The sequence below is a fragment of the Peromyscus leucopus genome, chromosome 13, assembly GCF_004664715.2.
Source record: "Peromyscus leucopus breed LL Stock chromosome 13, UCI_PerLeu_2.1, whole genome shotgun sequence".
NCBI lineage: Eukaryota > Metazoa > Chordata > Mammalia > Rodentia > Cricetidae > Peromyscus > Peromyscus leucopus.
The window spans coordinates 35528393-35543169 of NC_051074.1; the positions used below are offsets into that span (position 1 = coordinate 35528393).

At 43.3% G+C, this 14777-nt stretch overlaps 1 pseudogene; it reads left to right on the top strand.

Moving 5' to 3' along the window:
- The first annotated feature begins 495 nt into the window (after nucleotides 1-495).
- Nucleotides 496-1005, top strand: LOC114706792 (annotated as a pseudogene).
- Nucleotides 1006-14777: the final 13772 nt, after the last annotated feature.

Genomic DNA, 14777 nt, shown 5'->3' on the forward strand with positions numbered 1-14777 from the left:
GACCCAGCAGACCCCAAGCCACTGCTTTAGTATGGGAAGTGAGAGGGAGGCCAGGGAAACAAGAGGTCTGAAGTCATGGTTCTTGGCCCTAGGATATGAAGTCCAAACCAAAGCCCTGCCTTGACTTATTCACAAACCATGCAGTTGGTGTCAGTGTTGAAAATCCGGACAAGAGATGGGGACAGCAGACACACACATCCAGCAGCCAGACTTGGTGCCTTTGTTTCCTAGGACCCTAGCTATTGCTCACTTTCATTTGCTGCTTGAAAGTTTAAGATCTTCAGAGGAATTTAGACTTCAACTAAACCAATGAGGAAAATTTTAGAGTCAATCACCCGTTCCATGTATCTCACGGCACATGCTTAGAGCAAATATTGTTATTCTCCTTTGTGATCCCGCAATACAGCTATGGTAAAACACTTATTTGCAGTTCACATTTGTCTGGGTGTCTTATATGGCCATTAGCTATAAGAAATTTAGCCACCTCCTGCCAAGATGGCATCCAAAGTGAAGAAGGAAGCTCCTGCCCCTCCCAAAGCTAGAGCCAAAGCAAAGACTTTGAAAGCCAAGAAGGCAGTGCTAAAAGGTGTCCACAGCCACACAAAGAAGATCTGCACATCACTCACCTTCTGGCGGCCCAAGACCCTGCGGCTCTGGAAGCAGCCCAATAGCCCTCGAAAGAGCACACCCAGGAGATACAAGCTTGACCACCATGCCATCATCGAATTCCCCCGATCACCGAGTCAACCATGAAAAAGAGTGGAGACAATACATTTGTGCTCAGATGAATGTCAAGGCCAGCAAGCATCAGATCAAACAGGCTGTGAAGAAACTTGAAGAAACTCTGTGACATTGATGTGGCCAAAGTCAACACCCTCATAAGATCTGATGGGGGAAGAGAAAGTGTATGTTTGACTGGCTCCTGATTACGATGCTCTGGATGTTGCCAATAAAATTGAAATCATCCAGCTGGCTAATTATAAATATACACCTTTTTCACCATAAAAAAAATTAAGGAGTCATTTAGTGCCTCTCTTTCCTCATGATAGAGCGCAGAGAGGGGGTTATATAGTTTACAGATGTAATTTGAAGATGTAATTAATCGATGGAAACTGCTCAGAGCAATGTCCATGATCAGGTGTTCAAACATGGTTACTTTCACTTATCAACACCATCAGCATCAGCATCAGCACCAGCACCATCATCATCTTTACCATTATTTGTAGCATGGTAATAGTCCCTCTTGTGGTAATAGTACCACTACTATGTCTGAGTAATGAGTGGGATCATTTTTTTAATTTGTTATTTAATAAAATAAGTCAGGGCAAAGCCTTAAGAATGTGAAGTGTTTTGCTCACTCATTTATTCCTTATCTATTTTCAAAAAAATTTTAAAGGTCTTTTGATAAAAGCACCAGCAAAGTATTGTTGTAAGAAAAAAGTATAATTGACAGGGCAGCAGTTCTGTACACCTTTAATCCCAGCACTTGGGAGGCAGAGGCAGGTGGATCTCTGTGAGTTCGAGGCCAGCCTGGTCTCCAAAGCGAGTTCCAGGAAAGGCGCAAAGCTACACAGAGAAACCCTGTCTCGAAAAACCAAAAAAAAAAAAAAAAGCTAGGTGGATGTGGCATCCTGTCTACTATCACTCAGGAGGCACACACAGGATCCCTGAGGCAAACTGGCTAGTGAGACCAGTAGATTCAGAGAGGTCTGGGCTCAGCCAGAGGCACCTGATGTCAACCTCTGGCCTCCACCCAGATACACACGTATGTGCATACACACATGTGACCATGCATATACACCACATACATATGAAAAAGAAAGAAAAGAAATAGTTATTATAGTTCAGAAAAAGGCAAGAGGGAAAATATCAACAGATGCTGGCTGACGACATAGCTCTGCCTGGGGAAGGATGAACTTGACCTCCATGTTTGCTGGTAGCCTTGGAGAGACAAAGAGATGATGGGATGATTCAGGACGTATTTGACGTTCCCAGGCTCCCTTCTGGGTACCAGGTCTCCCCTCCTGATTGCTTATTGTATTTTCTCCTCTCCAAATCTGCTCCAGAGAAATCCTCTCAGGTCCTCCAGTCAGCTTAAATCAGTGAACAGCTTCGGGAATATTTTCCCTTAGACTCCTTGCAGAACATAAGGGCAGACTCTCCATTAGAAAGAGCTCCTGGTGCTCGTGGGGAAGAGAGGGAATTTGGCGTCAGCCTTGGGGCTGTGAGGTCTCCAGCCTGTGGCAGTCCTTGACCTTGGCTGCCTATCAGAATCATCGGGGTGTTGTTGCAGCTGAGGCCTGGTTCTTCAGAATCTCTGAGCATAGATCTTGGGCAGTCTTTTGAGGCTCACCTCCCATACGATTTGCTTCCAGAAGCTGAGGCAGAACTAGAAAAGGGTGGTGTTTCCGTGCAAATGCCCAGAGGTAGAGAACACTGGGGGAAAAGAACGTGAAATAATGACTATAATTTTTGCATTCTTATACTATATCTGCCTCAGAGCCCTCCTTACTGTGCTGAGACATAGATGTCTTGAGCTATATTTTTACTGACAAGAAAACACAAAACGGTAAGTGACACGGTGTAGCTAGAGTTTCCCTGCCTTGCCCACAGTCTGGACAAATCTTTGTCACCCGCCAGTCCCACAGCCGCTCAGACCCAACCAAGTAAACACAGAGACTTATATTGCTTACAAACTGTATGGCCATGGCAGGCTTCTTGCTAATTGTTCTTAAATCTTAAATTAACCCATTTCTATAAATCTATACCTTGCCACGTGGCTTGTGGCTCACATGCGGCTTGTCATGGTGGCGGCTGGCAGTGTCTCTGCCTCAGCCTTCCACTTCCCACAATTCTTCTCCTCCTTGTCCCGCCTATACTTCCTCCTGCCTGACTACTGACCAATCAGTGTTTTATTTACTAACCAATCAGAGCAACACATTTGCCATACAGAACATCCCACAGCAACATGGTGAACAAATGACCCCCGAGTCAATTAGGGCCATGACTTCCAAACTGGAGCCCCTTCCCATAGACCACACGGTAGACCGAGTGAAATCAGAAGATGTGGAAAGAAGGCAGTGACCGACTATCCCTTGAGTCTTGTCTTCATCCATCCCTGGCCATGCTGCATCAGTCCAGGGGCCCTGTGGTTGTTCAGGCCAGATGTGTACTTTGGAGGTTTGTTGGGGGAGAGCTTTCCATGGTAATTTTTCAGTTCCCCTCTGGAACCTCTGGTTCTCCCACTGTAGACTAGTCAGCTAGAGTGAAACAGCAGATATACATCGACAGGACTTGTTGGACAAGCCTGCCTGTAGACAGACCTGTAGATGGTGTGCTGAGGTTCCTTGCCTGCAATCAAGCAGGGCTTTGCCTGACAGGTATAGGCAGTCACCTAGAACTTATTGTACATGTGCTCAGGGCAAAGCTTGATTGAAAAACACTAGTAAAAACAGGGGTTAGTAGGCAATTCCAGCCCAGGTCATTAGGCCTTGACTCACTGTTTTACGATATTTACTATATATTACTATATATTTACTATATATATATTATATATAGTATTACACATAATATATATATATATATAGTTTTAGTGAGCAAGAAAAAATGTAAGTTATCATATAGGGATGGTAGAAAGGACTAGATAATAAACACATAAATTATATGTTTTAGCCATATAATTATCCATTGTGATAAAGGCTATTAAGGAAAGATTAAACTTTCGATGGAGAGAGGAGTAAGAGACATGGCTACCTCAGGAAAGTTTTTCCTGGGAATGTTGTTTTGAACTAACATATAATTTTCAACTATAACTATTTTTTTGCATCATATTTCCTTGAATATTTTTCTAAGGTCATTCTTTCCCTTTTAATGGAGCATGTCAATGATGTCAACATTTTCCTCAGACTTCCTCCTTACTTTTCATCAATGGATTATTGAGGTAGCAGACCGTCACACATGGGAAAATACCAGGGTGATCCATAGACAAACACAGGTCAGCATCACACAGAGGATGATGGCAGATCTCACCTGTTCATGGACCTCAAGCTTTCAGTATCACCCTTTCCTTATTTTAGGATACACTATGTGATTTGCAGGGCATCTTCATGTCTTACCCAGTTGTACCATTTGTGACTTACCAACAGTCCTGAGGATGCAAAGAACACTCTGCCCCTGATAAAAAGTGAGAAAGGATGATTCTAATACATTGATGTCTTGAGTCTAAGGTCATGTACTAGCAACCATTTAAAACAACTTCAAGATCTAAGAGTTCATTTACAGCATGGCCAGGGGATCCATTATGCATGATGCCTGTCCTTTTCCCAACTTCGCAGTGTGCAAATACTTCCATCTTGAATGCAGAGTATTTGGGGAAGATGATTCAGGGGATCCATTTCCCTGACCCTTGCCTCAACAACCCACCTTGGCCACCTACAGTTAATAAACAGATTTAAAAAAAATTAAAAACAACAATTATGTATTAGGGCCTACTGTGCATCACATACTGGTGAATTCCTGCCTTCACTGGGGTGGACAAGTCTCCAAAGGCATGTGAATCAGTCAGCACATAAGATGGTGTGCTCTGGAGAAAAGAAAAGGGAAGAGACTGAGGGGTACAGTGTTAGATGCATAGGTTAAAGAATCAGAAATGACGTCCTTGAGAATGCACTATCTGTGCCTTATTCAGAGGTCATCTGGGGAAAAAGTGTCTGAGGCAGAATGGACATGCCTAAGTTCCTGGCCTCTGGCCCAAGACCAGTCACTGTGTCCCACCTTTGAACTTGAATTCTATTTTTTTTTCCAAAGACACAATATTAAAAATGCTGCTTAGATACTGTTGAAATCATATTTTTAAGGATTAGGCTGTAGATTCAATTTCATTTGGGGCTAAATAGCCTATGTGGCTTGTCCAGAAAGCCAAACCACCATGAATAATATTTCCACAGGAAAAATGCATTCTGACTTGTACTCACTGACTTGTGAGTGAACTTGAAGGCAGCTGCTCTCTACATGGAGAGCTGGCTGCATACATGAAGACGCAGCTTTTCTTCCCACTCTCCCAAAGAGGACAGAGCATGACTGTACTGAGACACCCTAGGGGATACACCCTGACTTTCTTCTCTGTCTCTATTGTCTCCTTCGGATTCTTTGGTTCCACCTAGCATTTTCCACATCCCCCTCAGGGCTTCTCTTTTGCCCTTAGATCTCAGAATAATCCTTCATGAGGCCACATGGAAAGCCCCTGAGTCGTTTCTTTTTTCTTGGGAGAGCTGCTGACTGTCTCGCCCTAATCGCCGGCTCTCACGGGCTTCTCGGGCTTTTCTCCATGCACACACGTTTATTTGTGTTGTGACACTATCTGCTTCTGGCAGCGGCAATACATAATACCGGCCATAAGCCTTGCACCTGAAAGTCTGAACGCCTCACAGATCGATTAATGAACAGATACTCCACATTGTTTATGACGCTAATGACTAGCTTCTCTCCACTGAGTGGTTGAATTCTTCCAGAGTCTTTTCTCTGTTTGAAATTGATCCTGTGTGTTTTTAGATATAGACAATCTTTCTTTTTCTCCCATGCTACCCGGTGTTCCTTGATGATAGGTAAAGTTTTCATTTCGATCCACAATGGTGGGGTGGGAGGTCGTGTCTAGAACACCACAGTAAGAAACCAAAAAGTACTAGGTACTTTACCAGGGGTACTTCTATCCTAGGAGGTTATTTGGGTTATTCTGTGAATTTGTGTTTGAAGTTTACTTGGATCTCTGTGGAAGAACTGTATACTCGTATGAGGTTGCTACTTTTCCAACTGCAGTATATTTTAGAATTACCTGGAGGCCTGTTAAAAGTGCTGGGCTCGCCTCGAGTTTTGGATTTAGAAGGAGCCAGCAACTTTCATGGTAAAGTTACTGCTGATGCTGCCGACCAGGGGAACACACCCTGAGAGGCACTGGTCTAGACCCTCCCTGGGGCTGGCAGATTCCTCGAATTAAGAGTGATCCTTAATTAAGAGTTACTCGAATTAAGAGTCATCCTGACCAGTCCTCAGCAGCGGTCAGCCTTTGACTTCTTTCTGAGCTCTGTGTCTACACTGCCTCGGTTCTCCAGCGCTAGGCTTCGTCTTGGGCACATTGTTCCTACCCGGTGTGGATGAGAAAGTAGTCTCGTGTCATGAAAAGTGACACATTCTCTATGGCACACTGCCAGCCTACCGGCTCATTTCATTCTTCGTATTATGGGGTTCAAGCTGAAAAAGAGCCTAGCTGCCTGGGCTCCAGCACATACCTTGCAAACTGGTTTGTTAAGTTTCCTTTCAGGCTTAGAGGAATGAATGGGGTGAGGGACAGATCACCTTTTGCTAAAAAGAAGAAACTGTGTCCCCAGAGGCCCACATAACTGAGCACAAAGAAGGGCGAGCCTGTTTGTCTCGGCAAAACAAGATCCCCACACTTACATCCAAATTAAAGGGCTTTGAACTTGAATGGGGCCCTGGCTGATATTGCTCTCTCCGTCCAGGTTTGCTGAACTTATAAATATCAATTATAAGGCTGAGTAAATTATAGGGATGTGGAACTCTGCTTTGTTACAGCTTTTCTAAGTGTCTGTGTAGGGCTAACAAGGAGATTGCAAGAATCTGCTGCAAGGAATCCGCACATATTTATAGATAATTAATACAGAGGGGAATGGGAAATCAGGCTTGAATTTCTTAAAGCAGTAATTTAAAAATGCATTATGGCAACACATTAAGTTAGCGGTTATTCAACAAGGAAATGTGAAGATTATTAAGCTAATTAAAGGTAATAAAAACAAGTTAAAGTAGTCTGCATGTAACTTTGAAATGAAAAAGAAAAAAAAAAAAAATCCCCTCCTTTATTTAGTCTTCCTCCAGGCTGGGCAAGTCCCAGATGGCAATGGATACCTGGGTACGTTACAGGATTTCTGTGGAATAAGAAGTGATTTTTGGATTAAAAATATATTTGCTGGGGAAGTTCCCTTCTCCTTCTTCCCAACACACAAGGGAACGTTTCTGAGAAACTGTAGACCCTTGGGTAGAGACCCAGGAGCACACGTGTGCCTCCCAGTTCTCTCAACACGGGATGACTAATGGCTGTGTCAGAAACTTGAAGTGGGAAGACTTTCTCCAGCACATTCGACCCCTCTCACTGGCTTTCAGATTCTCCGGCGGCCCCTTTCCTGATCTTTGGGCTCTCTTCCACTTCAAGGGCAGTACCAGCGATGTGAGCAGCAAGCGGCCGTCCCCTGCTTTTCCTTGATTGTAGCACCTATCCTCAGCCTGCGTGGGAGCACTCTGGATGTAAAAGGCAGCTTCGCTCTGCAAGTGGGAAGCTGAAATTGCCGCGGGGAACAGAAATAGACCGGACTTTGCGGTGGACGCTTTAACTCTGCAGGGCTTAGACGTTTCTTGGGACGAAGGAAACGGAGAAGGGCAGCAAAGTGGCGAAGATGGTGATTACAGAACTTCAAAAATAGCATTTATCCTGCGCAATAAAGTAACATGTCCCAAATTTTATTTTGTTGTTTTGACTGCTTTTGTTTGCTCATGATAGGATCCAGGCAGCAACATGAGGTAACAGCCAGACTTCCAAGGGAACCATTCCCCTGCTGCCGGACAATTAAACAGATTATTAAATGCTTCGGGAGGAAATCTTGGGGGTGTTTATTGTAGCAAAGGACTCTGCAATTTCAAATTAAAGCAAGCTCACTGTTATTAATTCTGGTAGAGGACCCTTGTAAAGTTTACCACCGAGCAAATGGAGGTGTGTACCGTTAAATGGGGTCAGAGGGCACAGCTTATCACAGAGAATTGTTCAGGGCCCATGTGGGGATAACAACTGAGACAAAATTAGAGCGAGGGTGTCAAAAAAAAGAGTTGAAATTTGTCTCACCACCGATACAGATATAGTTGACAAGTGGTGATGCAGAGAGGTAAACATTGGTAAGCATTTCCTTTCCTAGATTTTACTCTTTATGAACTCAGACTTTCCTAAAACGGGGTTGCGGGGAGTATTTCATCCTTAAGAGCGGTGTAGTCCCAACACTTAAATTAAGAGATGGGGTTTAATATTGCAAAGTTAGTTCATCTGTGATTATGCAAATCCTGAGTAATCCACAACCTCCGAAGAGTCTAAAAAGGAAGATGTTTCTTTAGGAAAAGCCTGCCTACTTTTTCTTATCAGCAAATTCACAATCAGGATTTAAGGAGGATAAATTTAAAAAAAGATAGACTTTCTCTAGCACAAGGGATCCTTTCTGGTCATCTGTGAGAATTGTTTGAAACCTTCAAAGGGGCCGTGGTTCTCATTACCGGAGCCTGCCTTGGCAAGGGGATGCCTTTTTTCAATTATTTTCACTTTTCATGAGAAGCCTTTGGAGTTGTTGCTCACCTCATTAAGTTCACTAAAATACTGTGCATCTAATTTTCACGTTAGAGTCTGGAGTCAATTGTTTGACGCGAAGCCGGGCTTCCTGAGTCAGACTCTGAAGATCTGCGTTGTCTGTCCTTCACCAGCCGGTTCCCTCTGAGAGTACCGGACAAGTTAATGGAATGAATACAATCTGTCACTCGGGGTTGCTGGGGGAGGTTGTCCAGCCTCCGGTGCCTCCCGAGTGCCTAGGCCCTCATTACGGCGGACTCTCCAGAGCTTGCCCCTGCCTGCTTGTAAAAAGGTCCTTCCTGATCCAACCACCACTTTCATTACTCATTGGTGGGCTAATTGAATGCTTTTTCTCACAACCCCATTTGCCTCGGCAGCCAGTTCTTGCCTCTGCTAATTCACAGGGGACCTTTTCCTGGCCCGATGTGTGCACGTTCCAGGTATTTGTAGCTTTTTATCATTCTGCCCCCAGCAATCCCTCAGTCAGATTTCTTGATTTGCCTCCTTTAATCTTTCCTCATACTCAGTCGCTTCCAGTTCTCGCTTCCTTTCATCGCCTCCTTTGAACTCAGCCCAAGGTTTTTGGGTCCTCAGGTACCCAAGTCACAGGACAGAGGTCTAGGGTTGGCCTTCTCACAGTTGTGTGGGTTGAGAAGGGGGAATTCCAGCCAAGGAGCCTTGGGTGCATCTTACACTTATTCTGATTTCCATTTCAAAACCAACCATTGCTGTGGATATCATGCTGTATAAATAAAACACTGATTGGCCAGTGGCCAGGCAGGAAGTATAGGCGGGACAAGGAGAGAGGAGAATTCTGGGAAGTGGAAGGCTGAGTGGGGAGATACTGCCAGCCGCCGTCATGACAAGCAGCATGTGAAGATGCCAGTAAGCCATGAGCCACATGGCAAGGTATAGATTTATAGAAATGGATTAATTTAAGATATAAGACCAGTTAGCAAGAAGCCTGCCACGGCCATACAGTTTGCAAGCCATAAAAGTCTCTGTGTTTACTTGGTTGGGTCTGAGAGGCTGTGGGACTGGCAGGTGATAGAGATTTGTCCTGACTGTGGGCAAGGCAGGAAAACTCTAGCTACAAAGCATGCTTTTCTACCTACCTATACTCACCATCTCTCCTCTTACCATGTTACTGGTTTTTCTCCTCCAATAAGAAACCAAGAGTCAGCCGGGCGGTGTTGGCGCACGCCTTTAATCCCAGCACTCGGGGGGCAGAGGCAGGCGGATCTCTGTGAGTTCGAGGCCAGCCTGGGCTACCAAGTGAGTCCCAAAAAAGGCTTAAAGCTACACAGAGAAACCCTGTCTCAAAAAACCAAAAAAAAAAAAAGAAAAAAAAAAAGAAAGAAACCAAGAGTCTTCTGTCATCCTAAGTCACATCACAGAGAGACCATACCTACCTTTTAAAGGTGGTGGTTCCAGGGCCTAGGAACTGAGACTTTGGCCTAGGAATCTTTCAGGACATCGGCTAGACAATCCACATTCTGCTAACCTGTGGGCGTCTCTGACATTTCTACTGTATCTCACCTTGTCTCAAATCTCCCCATCATTTTCAAAGGATGAGGAGGATACACGTGGTTTGTGGATCACCCATAGTCTGGCGAACATCAACACTGTTGAAACTCATCGTCAGAACACAGCGTTTCCTGAAGTGCATTAATAAACATTCCAAAGACAGCCTTGCCACCAGATTTGAGGAAATTCCACAGCCTTCCACAGAGATCTCCAGTGCAGCTTTGAGAAGGGGTATGGGAGGGTACCACTGCGATTAGGAAGGGGTGTCTGGACACTCTGATGTCACCTTTAATCCCCATGTCATAAATGGGCCCCAAGTGGTTCCATATCATGTTAGTGCATGTAAAAGATGTCATCTTGGCAAAAGACAAGGCTTGGTACCATTGCCATTTAGGATGAAGTATGAGGACTCTGGCCCTCATTAGAATTGGAAATCAGGCTCGCACTACAGGCAGGATAGATCCCTTAGCTGCACTTGATGGGGTTCTATTAAATTCACTGCAGCTTCCCTGTGAAGGAACTCGGGAGTGCGAGATTCGTCATCTACTCTGGGACTGTGTCCTTCATTTCACAGCTCACCCTCTTTCCTGGTAATAAATTGACCCGAATTGGAGTCCTGTGACTGTCAATTTGCACTGTTCCTTTGTACTCTCTCTTCATAAATGTGTAGGACCATGACAGGATATTAATATTGAAAGAGACGGTTCCCCCTGTTACACCCTACCCGCCCACCCTCACAGTTTTAGTGCGGCAAAAGCTTTCAAGTGAATTGAACAGAGGATTCTTCTCTCACCTTCCCTGAGTCCCCTGCCCATGGGTGCCCTCTCTTCTACCGATGGATGTTTGTCACGAAGCAATTTTGAATGTTGATCTTGCTTCTTTGAGCGAAGAGAGAGTGCTGTGCCTGCAGGTCAGTATCCTTCCTAACCACAACAGAATGTAAGCCCCATTCTCAGACAGAGTGCGATACATGTGTTCAAAGCTGAAGAAAACATGAAAGGGGATGAGGCTAAGGATGGAGACAGTTTCTGGGCGTTCACAGGTAAGCCGATACTTTGAGATTCTTGGAGATTAGTGTTCTATCAAACAACAGGACATCTTTGGCAAGAAGAAACCTAAGGGATTAATGGCGAGTGGGGGAAGCTGGCTGTGGGAGTATGGGGGACAGATGTGTACAGAGGGTGCAAAAGCCATTCTTCTTAGAGCTGGGAAAAGTTTAGACATTCTGGGGATTGAGCCAGATAAATTTTAGCTTAAGCCTTTGAGATCGCAGATTACGACAAGCAGGAACAAGTTTAACCACAGTAGACACAGGTTAAAACACAGACACACTTACACCCAAGTGTGCCCATACACATGCTCAGCTGCGTAGTGTTGCTTGTTTGTTTGTTTTGATTGGTTTGTTTTATTTTTCTGGTGACTTTGTGTGACTGTCATTGGCTGAGGGGTTAGAGGTCACTGACACATGCTATAAGTGATTTGAAATTTTCAAAAGAGCAGTAAACTGCACCTTAACAGAAACTTTGAAGACAGCATACAAAAGCAGGGGGGGGGGCGGCACGACGACATGGACTGATACGCAGATCTTAGCTGATTTAAATAGTGTGTGTGTGTGTGTGTGTGTGTGTGTGTGTAAGTGTGTAAATTGAGAAATTTCATCAGGAAGTTGAAAAATAAAGGAACTGTCAACAAAATGCAGTTGACTTGGTGCATGCAGCATATTGCCTTTAGGAATAGTGTAGAAATAACAGACAAAATGTATGCTTCAGTAGTGAAGTCGGTGATTTTTTTCTTTCCTTTCTGCTGTGGAGTAATAGAGCATGTCATAACCTACTGATTTATTTATTCTCCATAAGTCTTCACATTGGCTGAGCCCAGTTTCATGTTTTTATCTGTTCATGTGGGTTCAGCTGAGGTCTCCCACCGACTTCCCTCAGTTAGGAGAACCTAGGAGGTCCAGCATGGCCTCACTCAGGCACTCTGCTGGTGTCAGCTGTAATGCTGGACCTCTCTGCTCAGTCGGCTCCCAGTCAGTCACCTGGCAAGAGATGTCTAAACGGTGATCTTGAGAAGATGGAAGACAGTTCAAATGAGACAGACATATTTCAAAATATAGGAAATTAAAGGTAGATCAATCAGTAAAGATAATGGAATGTTTAAAAATGATCTGATAATGTCACTACCCATATTTTCTCCTACAAATGTTTCAAGACTTCCCAGAGCCAGCAGTACAATAGGTCTTATGTTTTTGTATAATAATAATAATAATAATAATAATAATAATAATAATAATAATTTCTAAACTCAGGGTTCTGGTGGAAAGTAGCAGTCATTAACAGAGAGGGTGGAGAGGAGAATGGGAAAACAAGAGCTGATCACAGAGAAAACTATAAAATTATTTCAGAAGAGAAAATGAAGAATCGTTTAGTTGCTTTCAGTTGTAATGGAGTTTAAGCAGACAGAATTGCCTTACTCACGCAGGAATTTGGCAGGGCACTGGGGTTAACAAATTGAGCCTCGTGACAAAGGTTATGGGATCTCAGATGAGGACAACTGGCCCTGAGCATCTGCTTAATATCCTTTTCATCTTATAGAAGGGAGTTTGAAAACGTATTTTGGCTCAGGATTTCATCATCTTTGCTAAATAGATTTCTGTTTATTATACTTCTAATAATATTATTACTACACATTGATAAAAGTTAGAAGCAAAGGAAGCCATTAGCCATTACTACCTGCTATATCTTTTAAGAGGGAGGATGTTTTCAACTGCCATGAAAGATCTAATAGTCAGTAATTACTGAGGAGTTAATACCTGTGTCCCTTCATTTTAATGGCACCATCAATTTTATAGATGAAAGTTTGAATGAAAACTTTAGGGAACTTTCCTTGTAGGCATCCAGCCAAAGTGGAATTATCATGCTTAAGGGCTCCACCATTTGAGCCCACATATGTGTGTCTTGATAGGATCATATCTTTGTTCTATATGGATGTATTTTTTCTTTTTCTTTCTTTTTTAAAAAAAAAAAAAGACCACTGGGGATGAGAAAATAGTCTATAAAATGCTTGCCTTACAAGCTTAAGGACCTGAGTTTGATCCTCAGAATTCTCATTAAAAAGGCAGGGCATGGTGATGTTTCCTCCTAATCTCAGTGTTGGGGAAATGGAGACAGGCGCATCCCTGGTATCCACTGAATAGCCAAGCCTGCCTACTTAGAGAGTTCCAGGCTAGTGAGAGACCCTGTGTAAAGAAACTGAAAGGTAGGCAGCACTTGGAGAATGACATCTGAGATTGTCCTCTGGCCTCCACATACTTGTGCATACATTTGCACACGTACACACACATACACCATTGATATCAGAGGTAAAATAAAGTCAAACTACTTCTATTCAGTGTTTGTCTTCTGTGTTTAAGAAATACATGGGCAAACCCATTGGTGTAAATGCAGTAATAACCTGTGGAAAGGAAGACATACTGAACTAGGAATCAGGGTTTCTAGGTGTGAGGTCTGGCTTTGCCATCACAGGAATTGTGACTTTAGGTGACTATGCTTACTCTTTTTTTAAAAGTGTGTGTGTGTGTGTGTGTGTTGTGTTGTTTTTTTTTTAGTCTTTTTTTGTTGTTGTTTTTATGAGACAGGAATTCTCTGTGTTGCCCTGGTTGTCCTGGACCTTGATCTGTGAACAAGGCTACCCTCAAATTTAGAGATCCACCTGCCTCTGCCTCCCAAGTTCAGGGATTAAAGGTGTGCACCACCACTTCCGGCTACGCTCTGCTTACTCTTACTTGCGGTCCAGTTTCACTAGCACAATAAAAGGGCTTATTAGTGTGCACAGACATCCTCCTCCTGAAGATTCTGTAATAAGACATTCTACAATTGCTTTTGTTTCATTTGAGTAGTTCCAAATTAACCTTTTAAAAAATTATTGGAAAATATTACCATTTTTTAAAGCAGTCTATAGAACTTCTTAATCCTAACAGATTTTTAACTTGGAAAAAAATCCAAGATGACATGCTTTGGAAGTTCACAAACTTTACGTGCTTCAGAAAAAAACTGGGTCACTTGTTAAAATAATGACTCTTATACCCCACTCCTAGAATATTTTCTGATTCAGCAGGTCTAGGACAGGCATCCAAATTTGGATTTCTAACTTTTTTGGGGGGGTAATATTGATATATTGCCCATCTCACCACACTGTGATCATCACTCTGTTCTCTGAAACTAGTCATTTACCAGACCGGGGAATGGACTTTGCAAAGTTAATTGAATTACCGATGCTTACTCATCAAGTGAGCCACTGAGCAAGAGCAGCCAAACCCTAGTCTTACAGCTTCTGAGGTCAGCGCCTTCTCCGGGGCCCCGCAGTTCCCTTCTTTGAATGAGAGTTATATGGTACAAACAACAATTCCAAAAGAGTTTATTCCAGTCGCACTGCTGCTCAGACGGTCTTCTGCTGAGAAGCGATTTTTCGGTAAGCAGCTAAGAGTCTAAATAGCCAACAATTTCCTTCTCCTTCCTTCCTTCTGTCGTTCTGCCCTTCCTCCATCCATCCTTTTTTCTTTCTTGTGGCCTTTCTTGGGCTTATGCTTCCATGAAGAATTAAGCCTGAAATTGGGCAAAGGAAATAAGACACATTTATGAGCAACAGACTTCTGTCAAAACTACAGACTCAAAGTAAACAACCCAACAACTGAATACACTTTAAGTCTATTTTCATGGTTTTACTTTTTTTTTTTATTAATAATAAAAAACATACTGAGTTTGTTCCTTGTGATACCCGATTTTGGTAAATTTGAAGCTTGTGGTTTGGAAAACAATGCTCTGTCTACATCCTGGCCGTGCAGAGGATGAGACTC